The following is a 13402-nucleotide window of genomic DNA, read 5'->3' as shown; positions in this document are numbered from 1 at the left end:
CAACATATCTCCTGCTTATTTATATACAGAGGCGTTTTAATGTAAAATCGTAAATGAGAATATATTTTCCGCCTGCTCACACTATTAATACGTTCAAAACATTCACGATTTTAACTCTATGAATAACTTAAAAGGGGTAGGCGATATTTAATTTAGCTTAAAATTAAAATATTAATGTGCCACATTTCGTGGCGATTTGCTCGAATATATTTCGTCAGGAGAACAAAGAGGACGGTAATTGGACAAAACAGATTCATGCTCGAAACAATTAAGATTGTCGATCAATCATTTCAAATAAATCGTCAATCTTATTTAGGCGGAGGCACGTTTCAATCCAATACAAAAATTTACAATGCAAGTAAATTACTCTACTGGAGATACTGGAAATTTACGAAAAGCTTATACCATTCATTTTCCACCCTTTCATTAACTTCCACGAATTCATTTCTATATTTGTTACAATTTCGTAAAAGTTCCAACTTTTCAATACTTTCTTTTTCTTGCTTATGAAAATGAATAAAACTGTTAGAGAAAAGTTTTTCTAAATGGAAAAATACTGCTTTATTAATAGGAAAGCGGGAGAAATTGGGGTAGAATGCGTTCTTTCGAAATTCTACAGCTACAGGAGGGTGTGCCGTGTGTCGCCCATTGTACAGAATTAATAAAAGGAACAATTAATTTGCTATTACAAATAAAAAGTTTCAAAATTCGACAATGACTCTGTTCATTACACTAGAAATGAAATTCACATTCTGCCTTTCAATTTAAACTAAATTTTGTACATGACGAAACAATTGCTCGCTGTAATTGTAGGTAATGCGTTATGTAATTAGAGATTTAACACAATAAATTACAACTGGAAATAAATTTAAGCATTAACGTCGGCCATTTAAATCTGAATTATTGTGTAAAAACACATGCTGACAATGTTAGAAGATGAATTAATCCCAAAACAACAAATGGGGATACCTTTCGTCTAATCGCCGCCGGAAAACTGTTGATCTTATCTACTTCACAAACGGCTTTTATGTGGGAAAGCCTGTCATATCCTGTCTGAAATTGGATAAGCTTCTAAGTTTGCAAACAAAAATTGACGTTAAGAACACCTGAATGGAGAACTTCTAAGTTAGCACCTAATAATACTTTAACGTCGAGAATCCCAAAGCTATTGTCTAAAAATCAGCGTCACGTAATTTTTTTTCAATTGACACTCATATTTATAAAACTACCTCGTGCTCTCGACAAAATAATTTGGAACCGCCGAAGAGTGGATGACGTATTGTTATCATAGATTATTTTTCTTACTTGGATCACGTTTCTTTCAGTTTTCGTGTCGTTAAAAGACCAAGGAAAAATGGATCCGCTGCTGTAGTAACCCAGTGAGAATTTATTTAGACAACTAAATCCAACGTATTCTTTTAAACCCAGATTTCTCTAAGGGAATAGTGTTTCTTATGATGAATACCTAAGTATTGTTGCTGCATGATTTTCTAATTAAATTCAAAACAATTTGATAATCTAAGTTGGTCATGTCGATCTCAATAAATTTATTTCAAAACTTAACAAAATGCGATAATATGGCCATCGGTTTTCTCTTTTTGTGTTAAACCACATATGTAAGTATATTTACATCTGTGATTATAGGTAGAAGTACTTATATAACGCCTTATCCAGCTAGCGCTAGGGTTTTAAAATTTTTAAACTAAATTCATCGATATCCTGATTACTTTGTCACTTTTAACATAGTACTGTATCATTTCTTTTTAGCATCAATGACAACAAGAAGATGCATAATACGTTTTTCTCATAAAATAGAATATAAACAAGGTTTTCCTCTTTATAACCCCATTCGGGAACTGTTTAATCAAAGCCTTACGAGTAGTATTTGCATGCACGCATCCAGTAGTTTTAACCTTAAAGATTAGCAAAAACCTATTAAAAACCTATACTCTAAAAGGCTTTTTTACAGGTTGAGTTAAAAAAGACTTACTTTAACAATGCATAAGGATATTTCCGACTGTCAAAGGCTCTTAGACTGTAAAGGCCGATTCACACTTGCGCTACACTCAGCTCGGCAACGCGATGCGATGCCGCGCTGCAAAGCATCGCTACAAGAGATTTCATGTTTTTAAATGCAGCACAAGTGAGAATCGGTCCTAAGACTTAAAACGTCTTATCGCCCCATAGAATCTCTTAAAATCTCTTAAGTACTAAGTGCCTCGTAAAAACTCTAAAACTTTGGAAGCAGGCGACCCTTTATGATTTCTTTGCAGAGTTTTAAACACTTTTAGAGGCCCTTAAAGGCTTACACACATCTAAAGATTCTTAAACGGTTTGTCTAAAAGGCTTTCAAGCTTTCGGAGAATTTTAGCGGCTCCAATATGACTTTCTTAGAACAGTGCATTCCTTTTAGGTTCTTAAACCTTTTAAAAGTTCTTAAAAATGTTTAAATACCCTTTAAGACTCCTGGAGGCGCTTTAAGGGTGGGGGTTTACAGTTATTCTGAAGGACTTAAAACCTTTGGAAGGATCTTGAAGGCTGTTTGCAACCTTTAAAGCATTTTGGAAGCCTTAAGGACTTTTAAGGGCTGATAAAAGACCAGTTTTTAAATACTTGTTACAGGATCTTGATGACTTGATGAATTTTGTAAACCTTTGGATGCTCACAGAGGCTTCCAAAGGCTTAAAGATTTTTAAACGGCATTTGATAGACTTTTGTAGACTCTTGGGGATTTAACAATTGTTCCCGACAACTAAAGACATTTCAAGAACATTAAACGCACTTAGATATTCATTCATAGAAAGTATTAGAATAGAAGCCCATACACTCAATACTCTCAAAGATTATTCAACGCTCTTAAGGATTCTAAAGGTTTTTCGAGACCTTGATTATCACTAAAAGCTCCAGGATGCCACTAAAAACTCGTGGAGAGAAAACATTTAGTGACGCATGAAAGCTCCTAAATATTCTATATGACCAATAAAGCCTTTTAAGGGTTGTTACATGCTGTTAAACCTTATTAAAAGCACTCAACGACTAATATCGCTTTTACGTGTAGGTAGGAAGAGTTGAAGAAGATAAGATAACAACAGATGAGATCGAGCAGCAATAAAAAAGGGTGAAGAAAGGGAAAGCGACAGGGAGAAACGAGATAGATAACGAAGCTTAGATTTTCCCCACAGATATGGTGAAGGAAAGGATGAGAAATGTAATAAACAAGGTATAGGGGGTTTACGCAAAGAATGGAAGGAAGGGGTAATTGGGCCGATCTTCAAAAGAGGGCACAAAGATTGTGTGGAAAACTATAATGACTACGGCGTATAGAATCTATGTAATTATACCGAACGAAAGACTAGAATCAAAAATTGAGGAGAAGAGGATGTTGGAAGAAACCCAGGTGGGCTTCAGAAAAGGGGAACGACCGACTGCATAATATGAATTATACAAATTGGTGGAAAAGGAATTGGAAATAAATGGGCGGAGAGTATGGAAGATGGCAAAATTGACAAGAAGTTAAAGGACAGGATCCACAAACTATATGGGGAACAAGATTGGAGGTAAGAACAGAAGGCAAGGGGTCTGAAGTGTTTTTGATATGTAAAGGACTAAGACAGGAATGCCCACTTAGCCCAACCTTATTTAACTTCCACTTAAAGAGACATGGAAAAAGTACTAACGCAGGGCCAAGGTGGAAGGATAGTAGTGGGAAGAAGAAAGATAGGTCACTGACATACGCGGACAACGCAGTGATTATGGCAACAGAGGTAGAACAGATGAAGGAAATGATGGGAAGAATGAAAAGGTTTAGGAAAAGGAAAGGAGTGGAGCTAAAAGTGGAAAAGTGGAAGATGATGAGATTTGGGAAGGGGGGTGGAAGAAAAAGGGAGATAGAATGGAAGTGGAGAGAGGAAAGAACAGAAATGAATAAGAATTTAAATACTTAGGGTTCCAAATGCAAAGAAACAGAAGGGAAAATACGGATACGAAAATTAAGGAAAGGGGGTGGTAGCGATGATAAAGGCGTTGGGAATTGGAGAGAGGGGGTGCAAGAATATTTTAGATGCAATAGGGAGAGGGCTGCTCGTGTGTGAAACAGAGATATGGCGGACCTCTCAAACAATCCTGCCAAGATGGAAAAAGCAATGGAATTATTTTCGGACACTGAATCGCTGGTGGTTTTTTTGTCTACCTTATAATCCACAGAAATTTCGGCACTTATTCTTCACATTTTCGGCCTATCCAAGAAGCTTTGATCGCCCAGCACTTTCCTCACTAGGAGGAAATTTCAGGAAAATCGCATTTTCTTCATCCTTTTTAGAGACGAAAGTAGTTGTTTCGAAAGTAGATTCAGAAAAAAGTACATACTGTATTAGGTAGCCTTTTTTCTTATGAATACAACGATGTACGGGAAACAAATAGACAAAAGTTGGAAAGTGTTGGTTTCAACACGACAGTGCATCCGCACTCATCATCCTAATTGTGCGAGAATACCTATCGCACAAATTTCCTGGAAAATGGAAAATACGTTGCTATTGTGAGCAATGTTTAAGGAGAATAAAACAATATAATTATCTTTTAAGTAGGTAATAATTTATAATGAATGGACAAGGTTTATAAATGAACAACTACGACTTAATAAATATGATATACGGCAATGACAGTAAACCAAAGACCACATATGCTTCATTTTCCCCACAAATTTCTTTTTTTCGGCGCAAATGTTGTACATAATGGAGTTAAATCACGATATCCATTAATCATCGACATTGACGAGATCGACAAATAAGTGCGAAAAACGTGTTTACTGTAATGGAAATTGAAGATATTTACAGCAAATCCTTCGTTAGTTCATGAATATGTGCACCAACATTAAAATAATTGAATTATATAATGGACGCCTCTGGTATATCCCTCCCATTTTCCAATATAGAGCGCGTCCCTAATATAATAAAAATTAATAATTTCAGTTATAAATCAACAGTCCATTTAATAAAATACCTGTTAAAATGCAAATATGCTGAAAATGTATACTGGAAGTCGAAGCGTTTTAAATAATTCAAACTGCACAAAGAAAAATCGCACGCTAATTCAAAATTAAATTGTAATTAATTCTCAATTGACAGACAAAATTGAAAACCGAAAATGTTTTAATTTGTTTAGCCGTGAATTGTTTCGGAAAACAATGGGTCAATCCGTGTACTATATAATTGAATTAAGCGAACGTAAATTGAAAATCGGTAATAGGTTATTTTATTGCTAACAATTGCACGGGTTTCAAGAATTGGGAATCGCCGTAATGGTGTATAATTTTATAGGAACTTTATTAAAGTTCCGGTGGCGCCCGATGCTGCCGACATAACGTTATAAATCATGCCCGTGGAAAAGTCGGGGTGTTTGAAAACACGTGTTCTAGCCGCCACATGATGCAATAAATTTGTATACCTAAAGACGTCTGTCTGCTAAATCGGCGTTGGAAACTTGTGGCTTTGTAGCTCTTGTTATCTATTTAATTGCTACATAATGGTCTTTTCAGGAACACAAGACTTTGTAACTAAACTATCCTAGAGATATTTATAAGCGCATATAGAGCAATTTAATGGAGCGTGTACAAAGATGAAATGGGTACACCAAATTAACTTTATTACGGTTAATTGTTCATCTTCATCTTAATTCCTTCGTGAAATATTAAACCCGGAGACAATTTTTTGCATAAATTTATCCAATTGTATTTTAGACAATTAACATACCAGCGTTTGAGTAATTGGTTCGAAGGACATCATATTTCAAAGTGTCTAATTTGAGGGTTCGGTAATTAACAAGCTAGAGATGTCGTCGGTTTGAAGGATATTTCAACAGGCTTCCTCCAATAAGGGGGGGTCTTTAGAGAGATAGTTAACAGGTATTAAATTTCAAACGCCGTTCAAGATGTTGGGTATTAGGCATTACATCGATAGCATTTGAAACTAAAATAGATCAATTTGGGATTATATAATGGTATCATGTTTTACCGTGTAAACGAGATCAAACACTTGTTAATGATTTGTTGCCTTTAGTAACTTTGTCTGACAACAAAAAATAATTACGAGTAGGTAGGTAAAAGTTTTCCATCACAAAACTTTATCTATCACATACAAAAAAATGATTCAAACGCAAGAACAAACAGACAACATCAAGCTCTCCATTTATACACAATGTTGCAACTGATTTTCATAGCAAATTTCCTATTTTTTTTCAACCTGCTTCGTATAGTTAAAGTGTAATTAATAGGTATATGCATGCACTAATATTTTCTTACTGATGCAGTAACTGCTTTTATTTGTTACTCAGTTGTAAATGTCGATTAATAAGACAAAACGCAAACGGGTAAACGTCATGTTTAAACGTTACTGACTTGTAAAACTGACAGCAGACCTGTAAAACTGACAGCAGACCTGTAAAAATTTTACAAGTTAGTAATCTAGTAATTTCATTGGCCAGAATTAATGCGAAGTCTCTGTTACATGGATCACATGATATTTTAGACATTTCTTCAAGATCAATTTAAGAACTAATTATTTACGTTTACAAATGAGTGACAAATAAAATATTGTACATTATACGCCAGGTAATAGTTTTTACTGGCTCTAGGAGATGACAAGCTCGCCTAACGGCTCGCTAGTCAACTTCTCCTATCGCCAGTAAAAACTCACTTACCTGGCTAATAATGTAAAATACTATAATCAAGCACTGTGCAGGAATACACGCGTGTAAAGTGAAACAATTTTTCTATAAACAATTTCTTTCCGGGGTGAATATTCCTGTAGCTAATTACCGAGGCAGTTTTTGTTCGCGTTTACCGCACACAATGTATCAGATATCCAAGTTCTAACATTGTAAGAGTTAGGTATAATAAGAGCTATAAGAATAAATTGCATAGATGAATAAAATGTTAACATTTGTAACGTTGCGTTGAATGTACTCTTGTTTATTTATTTATTTATTATCCCTCTCTTGTTCTGGGCCCTCAACGGGCATGCGCCCAATTACAGAGTGACCCGCATAATGCTATTTAGAGGTGCCTCTGCAGAAGGTCTTAAGTTGGTGTAACTAACTGAATGCGCTCTGAGTGTGTTGGGTTAGTCGGTACCATTGGCATTGATATGACTTTTGCTTTTGTCGTGAGAATGACAGGTCTATATCTTTGCGAAGAATGTCGGTTTGAATTCGAAAATTCCAAAGTCATCACGCTAAAATTCAGGGGCGGACTGGCACGGGGGGGCGGGTGGCGATTACCACCTAGCCTGTAGAATGTATACCATAATGGCCCGTTGGAAATTTATAAGTATGTGCTGTATTTAGTTTCTTGCACTATTAATAAATTATTAACACGTTTCTCTAATTGAGGTTGATGTTAGGTTGTTAAAAAATTAAAAAATTCTGTTTTAATTGAAGTGTTTTACAATGAATTTATCATTTTTTGTCGTAGTATTTTGAAAGTGCTGAAATACAATGATAAGCGACGCACCTCGTGTGTATTGTATATTTTGTTACTTTTAATTATCAGCTGCAATTTAAAAAAAAACTGTATGGTAATTGATTTTCGAGAAAAGTGTACTTTAAAATGTTTTTGTGGTGCACCTCAGAGCTACCCCCCCTCCCCCCCGCCACCTTCATTACTACACTAATACTTTAATGGCCCGTAAGTACCCAGTCCGCCCCTGTGTATAACCTTTTTTTACCAAAAATCGACTGCACCAAAATTTCTCGGCAAAACACTTTTTCTTATTAATTTGGGCGCGTAGAATCCAAATCAATTCGTACTTTTTCGATCAGACTTCTCAATCAAAAGTTATAGACTAGAAACCAATTTCGAAAAAAATTCAAAGGGCTGTAACTTATAACTAGTAGCCCAATCTTGGAACTGTTTGAAATTATGGATTCTACAGGCCACATTCTATAAGAAAATATTTTTTCCGGGTCGATCTGAGACAATTTTTATTTCGAGGTTCAAAAAAAGGCAGTGGCGGGTGGCGATTGCCACCTGGCCTGTAGATCATAATGGCCCGTTGGAAATTTATAAGTATGTGCTGTATTTAGTTTCTTGCACTATTAATAAATTATTAACACGTTTCTCTAATTGGGGTTGATGTTAGGTTGTTAAAAAATTCTGTTTTAATTGAAGTGTTTTACAATGAATTTATCATTTTTTGGCGTAGCATGAAAGTGCTGAAATACAATGATAGGCGACGCACCTCGTGTGGATTGTATATTTTGTTACTTTTAATTATCAGCTGCAATTTAAAAAAAAAACTGTATGGTAATTTATTTTCGAGAAAGGAGTACTTTAAAATGTTTTTGTGGTGCACCTCATAGCAGAACGACTTACAAACAGCACAATTCTACAGTCCACAATCTCAGGACCAATAACAAAATTTCAACAGGACGGTTCCTTTTCGGTCTTGTGTCAGGTATATAGTAGTCTTATACATTTTATTTGTACTAAATAAAAATATAAAAAGAGAAGTGGTTGTAGAGTACGTATAGAACAATATTGAATACACATTTGGTTTACGTTGTTAAAAAGTCATGCGACCGATTTTTTCGAGCTAAAAACGGATTATAATGTATTCCTGGCGGAGGTACGGCACGATAATAATAGTGAACAAATGTTTAAACAATGATTCCATAGTTTTTCTAACGTCAAAGTGCATAAAAGTGGAAACCTTTTTTTCATAGTACCTACTGTTTAAATTTGTTCACATCGTGTAATTATTAAATTATTTCTGTTTTGGCAAGCATTTTGGTTCCTGTGCGTGGTGTGATAGATATCCGCGATGTTGCATTACCTCACATTTGGAAGAATTTCCTTTCATTAGAGGAAAACAAAAGAAATGAGTTATTGTCGCACAGAGTTGGACTGGGTCAAGCATAGAGTGACCCAGTGACCCGGTGACCCAGTTAGTTTACTGACCCAGTGACCCGGTGACCCAGTGACTCGGTGACCCAGTTGACCCGGTGACCCAGCTTGACCCGGTGACCCAGCTTGACCCAGTTTGACTCAGCGACCCAATTGAACCCGGGGGCCTTCAAATGCGACAACAGAGCTGGACTGGGCCAAACTGGGTCAAACTGAGTCACTGGGTCAAACTGGGTCAAGTTGGGTCACTGGGTCAAACTGGGTCACTGGGTCAAACTGGGCCACTGGGTCTAACTGAAAAGAGTATGACGTGACCCAGCGACCCAGTGACCCAGTTTAATTTAGTGACCTTAGTGACCCAGTTGACCCAGTCCAGCTCTGTTGTCGCATTTGAAGGCGCATTTGACGGCGTACTGGTGATTGCTGGAGGCTTCAGTGATGAAAGAAAAGTTTTCTGTAACCGTCAGAGGACACAGATTTCCTCCTTAGAAGCTTTTCACAAGGAAGCGGATACTAGGATAACGCTACAGATACAGATGTATTTCTGTTTCTTCTTCATCACTTCGAGAAAATACTGGCAAACTAAGTTTGGTTGCTGACCGGTACTTCAAGAAAGATATGTATTTGTTCCTATCCATGTGCAGAGGAACTGGCCACAAGTAGTAGTAACGAATATCCTGTCCTTTTACGCATCACAGGAAGTGATGTCACGTTTTATTTATTTATTTATTTTTGACCTTTATTTTTAAGCAGGGGGGAGGGGGTTTAAGGCAAGGCTGGTCTACCAACCCAACCCACTAGACATTTACAACTATCTATATATCCGAACCCGGATGTGAACCAGATATAGTGTTTCAAAAGCGCTCTTCTTTACTGTTCACGCTGGGTACCATACTCCTCAGCGAGAAGATATATTTTTTGCAAAAATCTTCGTGGCAAAACTATACAAGGTTGGTATCATAACTAGGTACGTGAAACGTCCCGCTTAGTTTGGTAGGGAGAAGTCGCTACCAGACGTCCGTTTGGAAGGATGCGCACGTCCCTGGCCCCATCTGGGTTAATCAAGTAGGACTTCCCAGAGTGGAGAAGTATTGCCAGGTTCCAGGAGCTGCGAAGCTTTAGATCTAACAATTCTGACCTCCATTCTCTAGGGATTCCAATCTTTTCTAGCTTTTCATTCATTTCCCTAATTACGGCATATCAGGTGTACATCGCAAGAGGTACTACTTTGACCTTAAACTCTGAAAATGTCGCTCAGACTAGCACATCTATCCTTGATTTCCTGGGGAAAGAATTAAAATGGCTACATTCCCATTCTCACAACGTTAGATTAATTCCGAAGGCTGCTCTAGATATCGTCCTTTGTCGTTGTAAATAGGATTGCTCGTCAAAACTTTGTTAATGTTGCAAGGCTCAACTGATTTGTACTCCCTATATTCTCAAGCAGACGATTGACGTAACACCATGAAAATAAGATAAATTTGCCTTCACTTTTCTATATGCTTTCATACTTGAAAAATAATAATATATCCTGAGTAACGGTAATTAATACCTAGCAAAATAAGAATCTTCCGAAACACCGTAGTTTAGTTTAACTCCTTCATTTTTTTTTTTAAATTAACGTAAAATTCGAAAGATTGTAGTTATCTAAACTTTATAAGGGTAATTATGCAATATGAACGCATGTACTAGAAACAATCGTTTGGCAAAGAGAGCTAGGAATTTCGTAATTCTTAATTTTACGCATCCTGCCGCTAAAAAAACTATTACATTATTGTTAAAACAATAGTTAACTATTATTATCGTGACGTACGTCAGGAATAACATTATAATTCGTTTTTAGATCGAAAAAATCGGTCACATGAGTGAAAAGATAAACATTTTCGGAAAATGGCCGCCATCTTGAATTCTGCACTTCCGGTTCAGATTTCGAGGTGCCAACATCGATACTCGTGTTCAGCAGGTACCAATTAGTAAAAAAAGCCTTGTTGGCCAAATGTTGTCTGAAATGCTCCTAGGACAGAAAAACTTCGAAAAGTGAACCAGTCTATATGGTTTGTGACACATTATTATTTTTGGTTTTTTGTCCTCTACCTCATTCCGTAAAAATCCAATATGGCGTCCAAAAGAAATAAGAAAGTAGTAGTCTGTAGCTTTTACATCTAGGGTGCTCCGAAAAAAGCGCCCACAAGATGTGCTAACGGAAACCGTCCATTTCCGACCGTTTAAGGTAGGGAAAATGAAAACAAAATCTGACATTTTTAGTTTTTCGGTAATATCTCAGTTATTTTCAAAGATTTTTCAAAAACTTCAAAGCGTTTTTTTAAATCACAAAACTGCCTCCATTTAACCCATACTGTATCTCTCGCCGTGGCGAAGATCCCAATGGTGAGCCATGAATTTGAACCACCCTGTACAGTATCCTGTACAAGCATATCCTTAAATATAGCAGATAACTGATTACACTCGACAGTTACACTTGCACAGGAAGTACTAAATAGTACCTACTCGTGCTAGTTATCTATATACAGTTTCAAAATTCCGCTAGCCAGTACACCAAAATATCCACGTTTCTAATAGATAGCAGATTTCTTTTTGAGATAGTACCCAAACGGTACTGATATACTGGTGTGTACGGGCTTTGGTACTGTCTTTGTGAAACAGGATTTTCTGCTGTCGTTGCGCTTGCAGTGGAGGGAGGTGCCACATAGTTTGGGAAATGCACTAGCAAAGCTGTACACCCTAAAACACTTTAATTTCATATGAAACCAATATGAAGTGAAGCCCTTACCCATCATTTCTTTATCCGCCAAGAATGTTGAGTTCAGATTTATATCTTATGTCGATAAAAAGTGTCTTTTGGAAATGGAATTCGTGCAACTACTTTTTATTCAGTTTTTCTTTCATTCTGGTATCTGACTACTGCGTATCTTGTCCTTACTGTTACCCTTCCAATTTGAGCTTTTACCCATTTGGTTACGGTAGGTACACCGTACACAAAGTGCTAACGCAATTTGTTTGTCTATCAAATAATGCTAAGTGGACAAATCTTAATACGTTCGATAAAGATAAAGCCCTTGTTTACCACTAAAATTAATTACCTGTTAATTTAATATACTACACGTGTGTACATACATTTTGTGTAAACATCAGCTCCAAAATCGATTACGGTGACACTGAGATTAACATCCAGCAAACAAGACACTATATGGCAAATGTGGCTTAACCCGGGTCACATACCTCATTGACAAATTCGAACGTCCGGATAATTGCCCCAATTATTAAACGCAAATAATCCTCCGCCAACAAATTCCGTGCTGGAAAGTTAGACGTAATCTCTGAAATATGAAAAACTATTGTAATTAAAAGTTTGTAATTTCTGACGGGGAAAAACTCATTGAGATGGAGGTCGTTACATGGCATATGCGCTAGAAGTTTTTCACTCGTTTCACGGACCTTAAGTGTTTACTTTATATTTTAATTAGGTATGTAACGAATGCCAATTACCTGAAGTTTTAATTTATTTTGGGCGTAGGTAATTAATGGTGATATTCTACAATCTACTGACGTGATCGTGTGGTACATTAAAATGAAAAATGTCTGATACCTGTATGAAAAATTAGCGCTGTATATTGATTGAATATTTCTTGGAGTACTGACTTGATCTCACACCGTATTTGCAGAGTTTCAGTTGTCATTCAAACCGGAATAACAACGGATTCTTATACAACCATGGTTTCTGCTTTGGACAACCAGTTTGGGAAAAAAATGTCAGGCCTTGCTGGTGAATTTCTATCGGAAGACGCTTTGAAAACATTGTGGGTTTAAAGACTACTAACCAACGTGCAAGTCGCCTTGTCTGATAGCAGAAATACGTTGGTGAAAGCATCCCAGCCGACAAAATTTAAGAAACACAGCATGATAAGAAGTAATTATACAGCAATTTGACACAACATAGTATTATCAAAAACTAAGGAATTTTGATTAATGAAATACAACGTGAGACTTGGAAAAGTGTTACAAAACCAATTAAAATTTTAATCAAAAAGCTTACGCTCACATTTTGTTACACTTTCTCAATAAGTTCTATATGCAAAAATTGCCTTCTCCCAGGCAATAAATTTAATAAAAAATTTATTTCTTGTAAATAATTTTCAAGGGTCGATTTTTTTGGAATATTAAAATTACCCGTAAATTAACTTATTTTTCGTTTAAGAGGCATCAGGACTCCGTATATTAACTGCATAAACATCTTTACGTTGTCCCTATAAATTTAAGGTATGACAAAGGTATTTTACTGATGTGTTGATTGATATCGATTCATCAAGAATGCCGCCGTGCTTCTCTAATGCCATTTTTAGCGCATTTTTGCAAATTTTTTTTGTAAAAAGTAGCTTTTAATCTCACTTTGGCTGGTTGGCTGGCTGGCTGGTCGGCTGGCTGGCTGGCTGGCTGGCAGTAAATGCGCGCCCGTAGAAAAACGCTTGTAAAAAGACAAGGAGTGTA

General features: G+C 36.5%; 1 long non-coding RNA gene across 1 annotated transcript; it reads right to left on the bottom strand.

Annotated features, from left to right (window-relative positions):
* Positions 1–11219: 11219 nt before the first annotated feature.
* Positions 11220–12299, bottom strand: LOC116172095. Its single transcript, XR_004145582.1, has 3 exons — positions 12032–12299; positions 11688–11983; positions 11220–11638 (listed from the first exon to the last, which is right to left on the bottom strand). It is a non-coding gene; the product is annotated as an uncharacterized LOC116172095 (long non-coding RNA).
* Positions 12300–13402: the final 1103 nt, after the last annotated feature.

Source organism: Photinus pyralis, unplaced genomic scaffold (genome assembly GCF_008802855.1).
Source record: "Photinus pyralis isolate 1611_PpyrPB1 unplaced genomic scaffold, Ppyr1.3 Ppyr1.4_LG5, whole genome shotgun sequence".
In the NCBI taxonomy this organism is placed as follows: Eukaryota; Metazoa; Arthropoda; class Insecta; order Coleoptera; family Lampyridae; genus Photinus; species Photinus pyralis.
Note: the sequence above shows the minus strand (reverse complement) of the source record. Positions and strands in the feature narration are given on the sequence as shown.